The following is a 15,029-nucleotide window of genomic DNA, read 5'->3' on the forward strand; positions in this document are numbered from 1 at the left end:
TTCCCTAATCGTTTGTGGATTTTCTCCTAACATATTCACGTCATCCGCATAGACAAGAAGCTGATGTAACCCGTTCAATTCCAAATCCTCTCTGTTATCCTGAAGCACTTCAGAATGTTATTCATATAAACTAACGCTCATAGCTATCGAGGAAGTGTTACTTCTGGGATGAAAACTGCGAACTCTCCTGAAATGAAAGTCTGTATAGTCATTAAAATGTATCGGAAACGCTGTACCTTGTACTTCAACTTTAAAAATCGCCTGACTTCCTGTCTGTAGTGGCATATAATGTTCGCCGTGCCACAATAATTGGACATAGAAATTAATGCAACGAATAAATGCTAATCAATTCTACGTACAGGATGTTGCCAGTTAAATGCTAACGGATGTGTAAAGACTTCACTTTAAAGTAATTTTGCTCATATCAGCGTTTGAAGTTTTTTTTTACTTTCTCAAGCAGTTTCAACCTAACACACTACACTACAGCTGCCTAGAATATGGCTCCGATAGTTTTCAACAGTGTTCCCGGAATACAGTTAAAGCATACAGAAAGGATGAATATATTAAATGCGCTCTTGCGAAAGAAGAAAGAGAAAACAAACTTTGTACTCTTTCAGCAAGCTTCAGGCAATAAGTTCCGGAGTTCCGGTAACACTGAACATTAAATCTTTACAGTCTCCTCCCCGCTGAAAGAAACGATAAGCAGAGCAAAGTAACGTTTGTGTGTGAAACCCCGACGCCTGCTTGAATAATCTATGGTGATATACAGTAAAAGTTAAAAATATAATTATCTAGAAATACAATTCAGAGTCTAACCACAGTCTAGTATATACAGTCACGAAGCTCAATACGTAGGGAATATGCATCCATAGATAGTTGCTAACCACTATAGTCCCGTCGCTCTAATTTCCGGCAGCCAATCGCGTTGCAGGTCGGCTACATTTAAATGTGTGCGTCTTGTGATTCGCTGATGAAGGCGTTTTTCATTTCTTAAGCCTCGATAAATACTTAATATAATCGCCCGCCATTTTGGTTCTTTCGTTGGCGTTCGCAGAAAGCACACGAAGACATTATTTGCCACTCAATTATTTGCTGAATTACAGTGCGTTTGATTTATTATCATAGGACCTACGACATGATAATGTTTAACGGTGTGGCAAATAGATTCCTCTTATGGTAGCTCGGCAACGAAAGAACAAAAATGGCGAACGATACTACCTACCTAGACTTTATAGAGCCTTCACTTCCTAAGACGTAAGCAAAGACGAGGAGTCACGCCGGGAATAACGTCACGACTATAGAATCGCTACTATCGCCTCATCAGAGACAATGCGAAATAGTACCGGCACAGTCTATTGTTCCTAGTACCCTTAACAACTCGAGCTTCGTGACTGTGTATACTAGACTGTGGTATAACTGTAATTTCACTAGCAATGTGCATAGCAAAGCGTGTAACCACAGTCTAGTATAGGCCTATACAGTCACGATACTCAATACGTAGTAAATATGCATCCATAGATAGTTGCTAACCACTAGGATCGCTAATATCGCCTCATTACATACAATGCGAAATAGTACCGACACAGTCTATTGTTCCTAGCACCCTCACAACTCAAGCTTCGTGACTGTATATACTAGACTGTGGTGTAACTGTGATTGGATAGAACGACACCACATGATCACACGGGCAAACGTGTTCTAAATGGTTCGCCGTCTGTGCTTCTGACGTGACACAACAATACTAGTACTCGTATTTTTTACGTATACTATTACTGTCACCACCTCGTACGAAATAATAATAATAATAATAATAATAATAATAATAATAATAATAATAATAATAATAATAATAATAATAATATAGGTCTATTAATATCCACAAATGGAAAACAAAGAGGTATTATATTATGTTGTATCAGATATTCAAAAGAATAAAATTATTTTAAGACACCTAGTCAAAAATACAAATTCATAAATCACTAACCATATCTATAGGCCTACTTGTATGCTTGCGAAATGTGGACTCCAAGTTTAATAAAAATGAATAAAACATATTCGAATGTAAGATTTTGAGAAACATATTTATACAGTATTGATTCAGGATTCAATTACATTAGAATGTATAACGAAGTTTATTATGCTGGTACAGTTATTATACTTGTTCGATAAGAAGGCAGCGCATTTTCGTTCCCAAACGTACAACGGATCGAGTAGCTTCTTCTGGTAGCTACATCTATTACGTCACATGGATTCATAAGCAAGATAGAATTGCAAGCAGGTAATGTATTATAAACTAGCCGTACCCGTGCGCTCCGCTGCACCTGTTAGAAATAAAAATAAAGTAATTACATAATTAAAATAGGACGTTTGATCCAGGGAACATTCGTGTTTGTTAGAAGGATAAATCGTTTAATATGTTATTTAATTGAAATTGTATTTAAATAATTAAATTGCGAACATTTTGGTCCAGAGAGAACTCATTTGGTGCAATGACAATTCCTTTAACATGTTTCTTCTTTGTTATTACACGCAACTATAGTTTAATGAAGATTGACATATCATTTAGTTTTAATGTGTAAACTTTATATTACTTGCTATATGGTTCCATTGAATTATGGTAATAACTTAATTTTAAGCCTTGTTTTCTACGTCTTCAGTAAATGGCGCTTGGCCCACTATGGTTCTGAAACCTTCAAATAACTTAAATAGTGATACAGCATAAACAGTGATATGTAATTTTATTTCTTTATTTCGAAAATGTAAGAATTCACGATCTCCTATGTACCATTGCCATGGAATGAATAAATGTGTTTTTCTTTTTTCCTACTGAAAATGTTTATATTTTGCACATAGGAATTACTGCAGGAACAACAACGCTACAATCTAAGGCGGCGGTGAAAATGTATTGTATTGTTGTTGTCCAGGCCCCTTATAGACGAAGTCATTTGTTCTTATTTCATTGCACCGTCTTAGATGGCGTCATTTTAATTTTAAAACTCATTTATCTCATTAAATATCAGTCCTATCAAACTTTGGAAAGAATAAAACTTATCGGAAATCATTTTTAAAGAAACTTTTGTTATGCAGCATTTTGTACAAAAATCAATAATAAGCGAGATATTTCGATTTATTTAATTCAGGTCCCCTTATAACCCCCCTTTTAAATAAAGTATTTTCAATGCCATATACCTAAAATCTAAGTTACAACGAACTTAATTTATATTCCAATTTTCATATAAATCGGTTCAGCCATTATCGCGTGAAAAGGTAACAAACATCCAGACAGACATACAAACAAAAATTTCAAAAAAGCGATTTTCGGTTTCAGGGTGGTTAATTATATATGTTAGGACCAATTATTTTTGGAAAATTGAAAATTACCAGAAAAAAATCGGCTACAGATTTATTATTAGTATAGATAGAGTATATACAGTTAATGTGTATCATGATTACTATTATGTTCTATTATATATATATATATATATATATATATATATAGTATATACTAATTCAGTAGTATTATCGATCTAATTATATTTTCTGTAATATGTAGCGTTAATATTTTGTACAGAGCTAGTTTCGCAGTATTAGTGCGTTTATATGGTCAAAAAGTAGCTGGACAGACCATTTCAATTTAGTAGCAATCCCACTTACAGTTGTCATGCTCCATTATTATTACTGTATGTACCGAAGCTAGGTTATACCTTTCGTAGCGTCCTGGCGTAAGCATTTAGGGTCAGAGATTGAACTCTAAAACTCCAGGATATACTAACCGAGAACTTTCCTAACTTGTTTGGGAACGAAAATGCGCTGCCTGTTGATAAGTTTGTAGACTGAAAACTATATAATAAACTTCGTTATACATATATATCGCTAAAAATGGCATTTTAAATATATTTGAATGGGTAAATTTAAATAATAAAGAGATTTATTATTTAAAATAGGTTACTAATATTAAAACAAGATGATTATGATGGATGTCCAGCAATCTAGCGTCGTTGGGCACAATGTGTTTCCTTGTTACTACGCTTAGGAGAATGTACTTATAACCACATATTTAACATTTAAGACTCTGATTAGGGATTAACTGATTAGCCTACATAATAGCATCATTTAAATGTAGAAAAATTCGTTCCGGCACCGGGAATCGAACCCGGGACCTCTCAGCTCTGCGCGCTGAGTGTTCTTTCCAACTGAGCTATGCCGGGACACGATCCACGGTGCCGGCCGAACTCCTCTCGTTGTAATGGATCGTATCCCGGCATAGCTCAGTTGGAAAGAGCACTCAGCGCGCAGAGCTGAGAGGTCCCGGGTTCGATTCCCGGTGCCGGAACGAATTTTTCTCGATTTAAATGATGATAATATACATTGGCTACTTCACAGTAGTCGTGTAATATTCAATGAGGTAGGCGAGACCTCATATATAATGAATATGTGATGTAGCCTACATAATATTACCAAGGGCAAGGCCCGAGGAATTTTCAATAAATACATTTTCCGGAGATGGTAAACTTAGTTACCGTTGCGAATTTTGCACTATAAATTAAACCGCTCTATCTCTACAGATATTAGTTAAATAATTAACGTTGGTATGCTAGTGTCTGAACTTGCACATTCAGCAATACAGTATAATGAAGAGAACGTGTACGGCGAAGTGCGCTGTTGCCATTTACAGAAATTACTGTCACAAACTCAAGGTTATAAATGCGTTTACATTCAATTTAGAATGGAATGTGCTTCGGTATTTTTTTCAGCTTCTGCTTTATTGATGTAATCTGCTGCACAGACAATATCGATTATAAAACGCAGTTATTACTAGGCCTATACTTATTTTCTCCCACAACATTGATAAAGCCACCGGCGTAACTCAGTCTGCTGAGGCGTTTCCTGCGGATCTGGAGTTGCACTCGGGCATGGGTTCGATTCCCGCTTGGGCTGATTACCTGGTTTGGTTTCTTCCGAGGTTTTCTCCAACCGTAAGGCAATTGCCTGGTAATCTATGGCGAAATCTCGGTCTCATCTCGCCAAATACCATCTCGCTGTCACCAATCTCATCGACACTAAATAACCTCGTAGTTTATACAGCGTCGTTAAATAACCAAGTACTTATAATATTATTTCGGTAAGCGTATAGGATAGGCTACATGACTGTTAAGGTACCCGGATATATAACATTTGGTCTGAAATTAATATTTACAAAAAAAAAAAAACATATTCACATATAATCGACATAACTGGTACAAATTAGAGGTAGAAGCACAATTCTTAGACAGTTGCTTTTCTTTTCAAATCTGTGTCGCTGTTTATTATTTTTATTATTATTATTATTACTATTATTATTATTATTATTATTATTATTATTATTATTATTATTACTATTAACATCATCATCATCATCATCATCATTCTCAGTGAAATTTCATAAATGCTTTACTTCTAGAAATCAGCACATGACCACGTAGGCCTACATTCTGTTGGTCTGATGACTTTGTAATGCAAGTAGGCCTACTTCTAAAATCTGTCTTCCACTCACATTCGTAGTCACAAAAATCTGTATTCGAGTATGGTAGACATTTTTATGGCTCCAACATATTCTAATAAATTTCTGAAGAAGTATTTTAGTTATTTTTGCGCTTGCTTGCTATTTTAGTGTCCTTGTGCATACGAAACGGGAACTGATAAGGTTGATAGGCCCATATCTACCTGATAAATATGTTTGCACATCATCATGCTAATTCAGTGACACCATAAACCTAGTTACTGAGCTATATCTAATGCAATGCAAAGGAAGCAGTTACTTGTAAAATTCTGAACATGCATTTTAAATACTTTTTTTTAATATACAGTAATTTACTTTAGTATAAGTGAATACAAGTAAATATTAATAACAATAAAAATATATTGTACGAGATAGTAAAATTCTTGAACAAGTTAATACTCAGTTGACCCTCTATAGGGCTTTAACTTAATTTGTATTATTTTCATCAGTGTCTGTATTTCTTTTTTGTATTTATATGTGTTATCTGGTAGGATGGAAGAGAAGGCCTTATGGCCTTAATCCTGTCAGATTAAATAAATACATTATTAAATTATTAATACATCTATTTACTATTTAAGTTGTGATGAAGGATCGGTGGAGCGGAGAAAAATTCTCTCCGTCACCGGGATTCGAACCCGGGTTTTCGCTCTACGTGCTGACGCTCTAGCCACTAAGCCACACCAGCCACCGGCGTGGCTTAGTCGGTTAAGGCGCTTGCCTGCCGGCCTGAAGTTGCTCTCGGGCGCGGGTCCGATCCCCGCTTGGTCTGATTACCTGGTTGAGTTTTTTCCGAGGTTTTCCCCAAACCGTAAGGTGAATGCCAGGTAATCTATGGCGAATCCTCGGCCTCATCTCGCCAAATACCATCTCGCTATCACCAATCTCATCGACGCTAAATAACCTCGTAGTTAATACAGCGTCGTTAAATAACCAACTAAAAAAAAACTAAGTCACACCGGATTCCAATTCCGATGTCGGATTGAATCCTCTCAGTTTAAGCTCCACTTCTTAATTTCCCTTTAGTGGCTAACAGATGTGTGACAGTGGCACAATGTCCAACACATTAATATGCAGAGGTGCACTCATTACGAGTGACTAAGTGGCCGGGATCCGACGGAATGAGCGCCGTCTTAAATCACTAAGTGATCATTCGTCATATGATAATACAGAATTTCTGCACAGAAATATCATAAGTACTTCGGTACATCGCGATAATATGATTTGCGTATATAATCACTTAGTGATTTAAGACGGCGCTCATTCTGTCGGATCCCGGCCACTTAGTCACTCGTAATAAGTGCACCTCTGCACATTAGTGTGTTGGACATTGTGCCACTATCACACATCTGTGACACAGTGCATGAGGGTTAGCCACTAAAGGGAAACTAAGAGGTGGAACTTAAACTGAGAGAATTCAATCCGGCATCGGAATTGGAATCCGGTGTGGCTTATTGAATAGAACGTCAGCACGTAGAGCTGAAAATCCGTGTTCGAATTCCGGTGCCGGAGAGAATTTTTCTCCGCTCCACCGATCCTTCATCATATGATAACGCAGAATTCCTGCACGGAAATATCATATATACTTCGGTACATCGCAATAATATTTAAGTTGTGTTGTCCCAGATCATGGTGAGACGGATTTCAACTGACAAATTACAAATCTAAGAAACTGGAATCTGTAAACAGTACAATGAAACCACAAATCTAGAACAGATTGAAAGTACTGTACGTAGTAGAAAATCACTTGCTATTCCAGCTTCTTTACACGGAAATGAGTGCTGGGAATCTTGGTCGATTGAAATTTGCGGAAATGAGATTTCTACGAAGAAAACAGGATGCGCATCACTGGATAATAAAATAAATATGACAGATTGGCTAAACATTAAATCCGTAGAAGACGAAAGGAAGAACTGGTTACATTACGCGATTAGGATGAACAACACAAGAATTCCCAACCAGATGCCAAGATATGAACCGAAAGTACAGTAATTACTGTCCATGCAGCAAAGAAACTCGGTGAAAGATAGAACCACAGTCTAGTACAGTCATGTCAATTGATGCAGGGCAAGCGCGCGCTTTAGAGCCCAGGAGAGCCTGAGCGCTTGACAGCGGAAAGGAAAGAGACAGACGAAAGAGGAAGTAGCCTATATGCCGCTTGGTCGAGCTGTATTCAGGGATGGCTAGCACTGATTCAATGGATAAAGGGAAGAGAACTTATTAAAACTGTACCTATGTTAATTTTTAGATTTGCCTGACAAGTATAAGTGCATTATAAGAATGTAAGTTTTAATTTTAATGTTCATTTTTCACAAGTTTGATTTTTTTATTCAAAAAAAATATTTTCTCACTTTTTTTTATAGAAAAGTGAAATTTTCAGATATAGGCCTATTTATTTCGTGGCTTTACAGAATGTTTTCGTAAATCTAATATACCGTAAATACGTATTACTGAAGATAGTGTATTGAAATTTTTGAAAATATTCGCATGGAAATTGTTTGTAAGGAAATGAATTAACAAAGCAACTACTGTTACATAATAAGCAAAAGATACATGCCCATGTGTTGTAAAAATGTCAGTTCTATAGCTTTAGTACATTTCGAGAAAATAATTTAATATTCTGATTATAGGAAGTTACTCACCAATATCACCTTAAAAACATAATACGATAAGGGTTTTGTTATGGAATATTAGTTACACTTAAAACATATACAGCACCTAGGTAACTTTGCTTTGTACTGTAATATTGTTTTCATTGGTTTATTGATTACTTTTATAAGACTAAAGGTACCATCAATATCAATTCCAACTTATCATGTCATACTCAATCTCTTTTTTTGGGGGATATCACTTTCTTTATGAATGATGTGTTTCATCCATGTAGTACAGTATAGTTATACTACTATGGAATTTATGTGAATATTCTTTCTTAACTCTTTATTATGTTATTAAGATTTAAAACACAAGTGCAATATTAAGAAATCGGTATTAGTACTTTTGTTTCACAGACAATATAGATAATATCAAACAGAAAGAAGGCATATAAAAATAACGACATAAAATTTCACGTTCCGTCTGAAGTTTGTGCACCACTGTTTTCTTAATCCAACAGGCTGCTTATTCATATACACAACCCTTCCTCTTTCCATACTTAGCGCTTGATGCCCGCGCACGATGTCAAGGTCAGAAAAATGCGCTTGGTTTGAGATCACTGGTCTAGTATATACAGTCACGAAGCTTGAGTTTATGAGGGTACTAGGAACAATAGACTGTGCAGGTACTATTTCGCATTGTCTGTGATGAGGCGATAGTAGCGATCCTAGTGGTTAGCAACTATCTATGGATGCATATTTACTACGTATTGAGCTTCGAGACTGTATATACTAGATTGTGGTAGAACTACAAGTCCCCTCCCTTACTTCCATCTTCCCGAGAAATTTAAGCAGTAAGATTCTGTACTGTTTGCCTAACAAATAAAGATATTACCCGATGAGAGTTTCCGGTGGTTTGAGAGAGTGGAGCTAGTCTTGCGAACAGGTTTGAAAGATAAAAGGTAAAGTCATGCCTTTTACAGACCATGAAGGCTAGCGGGAGGTTAAGGCTACCACATGACGACAATTAATGACAGTCCTAAGTTTCCGCCGACTTTACCCCTAAGAAAATACCTCTGGTATTAATTTCTTTTAACCGTGCTTCCTTAGAACACGGAAGAGAGGGAAGAAATTCGAGTAGCCGAATATGGTCTCTCTCTCTTTCTCCCCCTCCCCCTTCTCTCCCTCTCTCTCCTCCCGCCTTCTCTCCCTCTCTTTATATGGAAATTTAAAAACTAAAGCGTGTAGGTACAATTCTTACACTTAAAGAGCTGAAAGTGAGTATGGGATAAATTTATTTCATATGCATGGTTTGCCATCAGTCCGAAGACTGATTGGAACTCTCATAAGCGACACTAATATAAGGTATCACTCATTTATCTAATAAATCCTAAGAAATTCCATTTACTTTCGAACTTCTTAAAAAGTTTCAGTTATAACTAGATGAAGGTATAAAACATTTACAACCAAGTGCTATGAAATGGATAAATACTAGCATTGATGTATATTAATAAAAAAAACTATAGCTTCATTTGCTTTGCTGCCAAGAGTTACAAGTAGAGGAAGCAAGACTTCTCCTGTAACCTTATCATGTGTCGTGGCTGTATCCCTAATGAGTAGGAGAGGGGGAAGATAAGTTTTAGTCTGAGATGAATTTCAGTGTTAATATATTCGTATAATATTAACCATCCTGAAAGAAGCCCTCTTTCGGCCACCGGCGTAACTCAGACGGCTAAGGCGCTTGCCTGTCGATCTGGAACTGCGCTCGGGCATGGGTTCGATTCCCACTTGGGCTGATTACCTGGTTGGGTTTTTTTTAGGTTTTCCCCAACCGTAAGGCGAATGTCAGGTAATATATGGCGAATCCTCGGCCTCATCGCGCCAAGTACCACCTCGCTATTACCAATCCCACCGACGCTAAATAACCTAATAGTGATACAGCGTCGTTAAATAACCAACTAAAAAACTCTCTGAAAGCTCGTTCTTTCCCTTCTCGTAAAGCTCAAATGCCAGGTCTCGCTTTCTCACCTATACATCTCATATTTCACAGAGGTTGCTGGCAGCGACTCGCTTGCAAGCTATTGAGTAATTTAAAAATGACAGCCTTTACAGACATAATAATACCCGTATAAATAAAAATAAACATAATCACATTGGGAAGATAAGCACCGCCACCGGCGTGGCTCAGTCGGATAAGGCGCTTGTCTGCCGGTCTGAAGTTGCGCTAGGGCGCGGGTTCGATCCCCGCTTGGGCTGATTACCTGGTTGGATTTTTCCGAGGTTTTTTCCAGCCGTAAGGCGAATGTCAGGTAATCTATGGCGAATCCTCGGCCTCATCTCGCCAAATACCATCTTGCTATCACCAATCTCATCGACGCTAAATAACCTCGTAGTTTATATAGCGTCGTTAAATAACCAACTTAAAAGATAAGCACAAAAAAGGGACACATACACTCAATCCCTATGAAAGCAAGATAAATCTCAATTTTCCTCTCGGATATCGAATCCAGGTCCTCTGTAACCTGTATGATAACATACATTATAATATTAGAGTTCAAGATAAGAATTCTAAAGTGAATAATAAATTAAAATTCAACATGATAATGACTCTACTTATAAAATAAATTATATCATCTTATTTTTCAGTATGTGACAACACAGAATTGCGCATTTTGCTGTCTAATGCTCTTCCTTTATCTGTTTACATTAACAATTTCCTTCATGAATTTGTGGTCACAGAAAACCGTTTGCTTGATACCCGTCAGGAAATAATCATCTACCACAGCGGTTACAGAGTTGTGCTCCGCGGATTCGTAGAAGAATTGGTGGATACATTTCAGTAATAAGTACCGGTACTTTGAATTTTGCTTCTCATTGTACGAAGTATAAAAGCTGTTCGAAAACTTCATCTCTCATTTTATTTTTCAGAATTTTATTATTATGGAAGCATGAGAGTTTGTATTATGATGATGTGATTGTGATCTAAAAACAAGCATTAAGCGGTTTCTCAGTGTTTTAAAATGTTTGTTGTTCAGTCGACTGTCCTAAGACAGGTCTTCGAATATCAACTCTTGATTGAAAGCGAATACTTTGTTTCCTCCTAACTTGCAATAGTTCATTATGGTAGGGCTTCTCTCCCACAAGCTTCTTGTAATGTTGTAAAGCACTGGGTTGCATTTTTTCCTCTTGGAAGCATCTTTGTACAGTAGTGGCAAAAGAACCGGACCGACCCTTGTAGCTGATTTCAGAGCCTTGTTCACTCCAGAGCGTCGGTGCATATTCCTTGGACCCGAAACTACCTGTGCAGTTGAACAACAGCCACGCAGCTGGTTTGTTATACTAAAGGTCGCATGTTATCTCTCTCCAATACACTGTATTAAAATCATTTGTCATCTCACTAGTGAGGATAATTTATGCTTGCATAATCAAAACGCCCTGATGTTTTAATAACAATACTGTTGCACATCAAAAATCGTTATTAGCATAGCTATCTATATTTATATGTCCAAGGAATATGCACCGACGCTCTGGAGTGAACAACGCTCTGAAATCAGCTACAAGGATCGGTCCGGGTTTTTTTTGCCACTACTGTACATACCTAATGAATATTTAATACAAATAAAAAACAGTCCCTGTATTCATAAAATATGGTTACTTAAAGACTTTTAATATTCCACATTTATGTAATAATCGTGTCTCTGTTACATACTAAAATATTCCGATGCTCACCGCTAGGAGCGCTGATTTACAGTATTTTTGCCATTACTTATTGAATGCCCTAGTATATTGATAATTTTAAACGTAAAATAACATTGGAGCAAGGAAATAGAAAACAAAAGAAGATGGTTTTGCAATCGGAACCTTTCCATTATCAGTCCGGCGCGGCGTTTAAGCACGGACCTACCGGACTTAGTTGGGAACGGTGAGAAGAAGGGAGAGAGAGTAACTAGCCTATAATCCGGAAGACCAAAAATGTCTCAGCAATCTCTGAGCATTGTATAATTTGATATTTCTGTATTTCATTTGCGTCATTAACTTGCATTCAAAACAGCTCATAAAAATGATATATGATCTTGCGATGCACGGTTAAATTCTATTCTTACCAGACATAGGCAATCATATTAAAGAAATTATCCCCAAAATAAATTCGGCATGTTTTGCTATTAGATCTATGCAAAAGACAGTAAATATCAATACCTTAAAAACAATATACTTTGCATACTTCCACTCGGTAATGAGTTTTGGAATAATATTCTGGGGAAATTCCACAGATAGTAACAATATATTCCTACTACAAAAAAGAGTAATTAGAATAATAGTAGGTGCTAAATCTAGGGAATCGTGTAGGACTATTTAAAAAAAAAACTAAAAATAATGCCCATGGCTTGTCAGTATATTTTTTCATTAATAATCTTCCTCGTATGTAATCGTGAAAACTTTGTAACTAATTCAACAGTTAATAGCATAAATACACGTCAAAAAATGACTTTCATACGCCATCGGCAATTCTATTGTGCTATCAAAAAGGAGTGCGTTATATGGCAGTAAAAATTTTTAATAGCCTTCCTATCGATATAAAAAATGAAATTCAAAACATAAGATTACATAGGGCCAAATTAAAGAAGTACCTAATTTCTCACGCCTTCTATTTTGTAGGTGAATTCATGACATTCAGTAACGCTTCATGAAATTGATAGTAAAATTTTGTGTTGTACTAGTAGACTATATTGTAAACCTCGTCTGTATTTATTTCATCTAGACTGTGACTATAAATTAAGACTTAATAATAGTATTAAGTTTTTTGACTTGTTCCATATTCTAGCTGTGAAGCAATGTATGAATACCATGGAATGTTAATAAATACAATACAATACAATACAATACAATACAATGAAGTATTAAAAGTAAATAATACATTTCCGTGGATTGATTGCATGACCTTTCAAGAAGAAACATCTTATAACACATTGCGAAAGCACTTAGAACTTCGTTATGTAGCCTATATTATATCATTTAAATGAAATAAACGTAAGTCACTTTACCATGAAATGACACAATAAGTACTTTAGTTTGCAATTCTCTATTGTCTATGTCCCAATAATAGCATGCAGTCTATTTCTTTTTTTCCTGGTATGCAGTTTCTATGCAAATCCGACCAAATAACCTCAATAGTTACACCGTTATCCGTGGTGCAACGATGGAACTTCCTCATACAGAATTCTGAGGATCACACGTGCACGTCATCTAAACAAAGCTTTCTTTGAATAGAATATTGCAATCCATTGCCATAACAGTCACAATGACGAACGAAGTGAATGAAAAGGACTGTAAAATAAAATAGAGGAAGAAACGTACAAGATAATGCACAGCTGGTTGGCTCTTATTGCAGATAACTTCAATAACCAAAACGTGGAGGCAAAAACTGGTATGAAGAGTCCACTGCAAGAATGATGGATGTCATTTGGAATATATTTTGCATGAGAAGCATTTGAAAGTTTGAAATGCTTAGCGCTCAAAGCTTAACTGAGATTTTCCGATCATTATTGGACAATGACTATCAGTGTTAATGCCATATAACTCTCTATGTACATTCTATATGTCTTAAGCTATGCATTGACAGTCTTGGTTCATTTTCGACAAGAAAGTGACATCCATCATTCTTGCAGTGGACTCTTCATATTTTAATGGCGTTCATACAAATTTTTAAGACTTTAAAACAGGTTTCAACACACGTAGATGATATTACGCAGATGGTTAGTCTTCAGCAACAGGAATATAACACATATACAGGGTGGAAGTGAAATAATCCTGCAGATTGAAAGGGACGATAGGGTACACTTAAATTAATAGAAAACCTATATTACGTTTTGTGATTAAATGCACGGTTAATTAAAAAACTGAGTTGGAAGTTTCAACAGTCTGGCAACATCGCTGCCTCATTCTTTTCGTAAATCAGATGTAAGTGGTCAACGAACTCACGTCTGTCTGCCTTAGTGAACTACCTCCCATTACCCTTTCTGACTACAATGTTGCAATCTGGTCGCATCGTTCAGTGGATTCAAATTAGTGGTTTTTAAATTAAATTTACACGAAAACCGCTCAGAAGTTTTCCAGAGTGATAAATGATTTTTTTATTAGATTTTCAACCGATATGGACAAAAATCATGATCATACTCGCAGTAGTTACCGAATAAGAAGGCATTATGAAATGAGACTGGTCCTATAAAAAAAAAAGAGAAACTCAAAGAATTGTTATTTCATTTGTTTGAAGTTAATTCATCTGTCACATGTTGAGCAACAGTGGCACAAAATAAAATGGCGACTCCGTAGAAACTCAAAGAATTGTTATTTTATTTGTTTGAAGTAATTCATCTGTCACATGTTGGGCACCAATGGCAAGAAACAAAATGGTGACTCCGCAGCAACGCGTACAAACTGTATTGTGGTAAGCAGAGACGAACTCAATAATTACAGTGTAAAGAAATTACCGGAGAGAATAGCCCCAGAGGAAGAAGTTCACCGTGATCACGACTAAGCCCATAATATAATAAATACAATTAGTGGCTAGTAAGGACCATCATGAAGCCTATAAATTATGTACTAGCCTTTTTTAGTTAATTTATTGGGACTTGTTAAGAATGATTTTATTTTGAAACATTTTATTTACGTGTCAATCCCCAAATGTATTATTTCCATCAATCTCTTTTCGTTATCTAATATGATACACTCTTTAGCGTGTCAGTATGTTATAGGCCTATTATTATTACTGACGAATGGATCATTATATGTTTGCGACCTTGTAGAGCTTTTGTGCCAACTCCCAGTTATTAGCATTCTCAACTTTCAACAGCTGACTACGCTAAAGTTCGCTGAGTATATTGGTTTCGAGCAGGTTAAGAGAT

General features: G+C 36.3%; 2 protein-coding genes and 1 non-coding gene across 12 annotated transcripts in view; 2 read left to right on the top strand and 1 right to left on the bottom strand.

Moving 5' to 3' along the window:
- LOC138709004 (PIH1 domain-containing protein 1-like) overlaps window positions 1-15,029 on the bottom strand; it is a 181,248-nt gene that overhangs the window by 144,732 nt on the left and 21,487 nt on the right. The window lies entirely within an intron of this gene.
- MRP (Multidrug-Resistance like Protein 1) overlaps window positions 1-15,029 on the top strand; it is a 246,098-nt gene that overhangs the window by 77,318 nt on the left and 153,751 nt on the right. The window lies entirely within an intron of this gene.
- TRNAC-GCA (transfer RNA cysteine (anticodon GCA)) lies at window positions 4,257-4,333 on the top strand. The gene has a single exon. It is a non-coding gene; the product is annotated as a tRNA-Cys (tRNA).

Source organism: Periplaneta americana, chromosome 11, assembly GCF_040183065.1.
Source record: "Periplaneta americana isolate PAMFEO1 chromosome 11, P.americana_PAMFEO1_priV1, whole genome shotgun sequence".
Lineage (NCBI taxonomy): Eukaryota > Metazoa > Arthropoda > Insecta > Blattodea > Blattidae > Periplaneta > Periplaneta americana.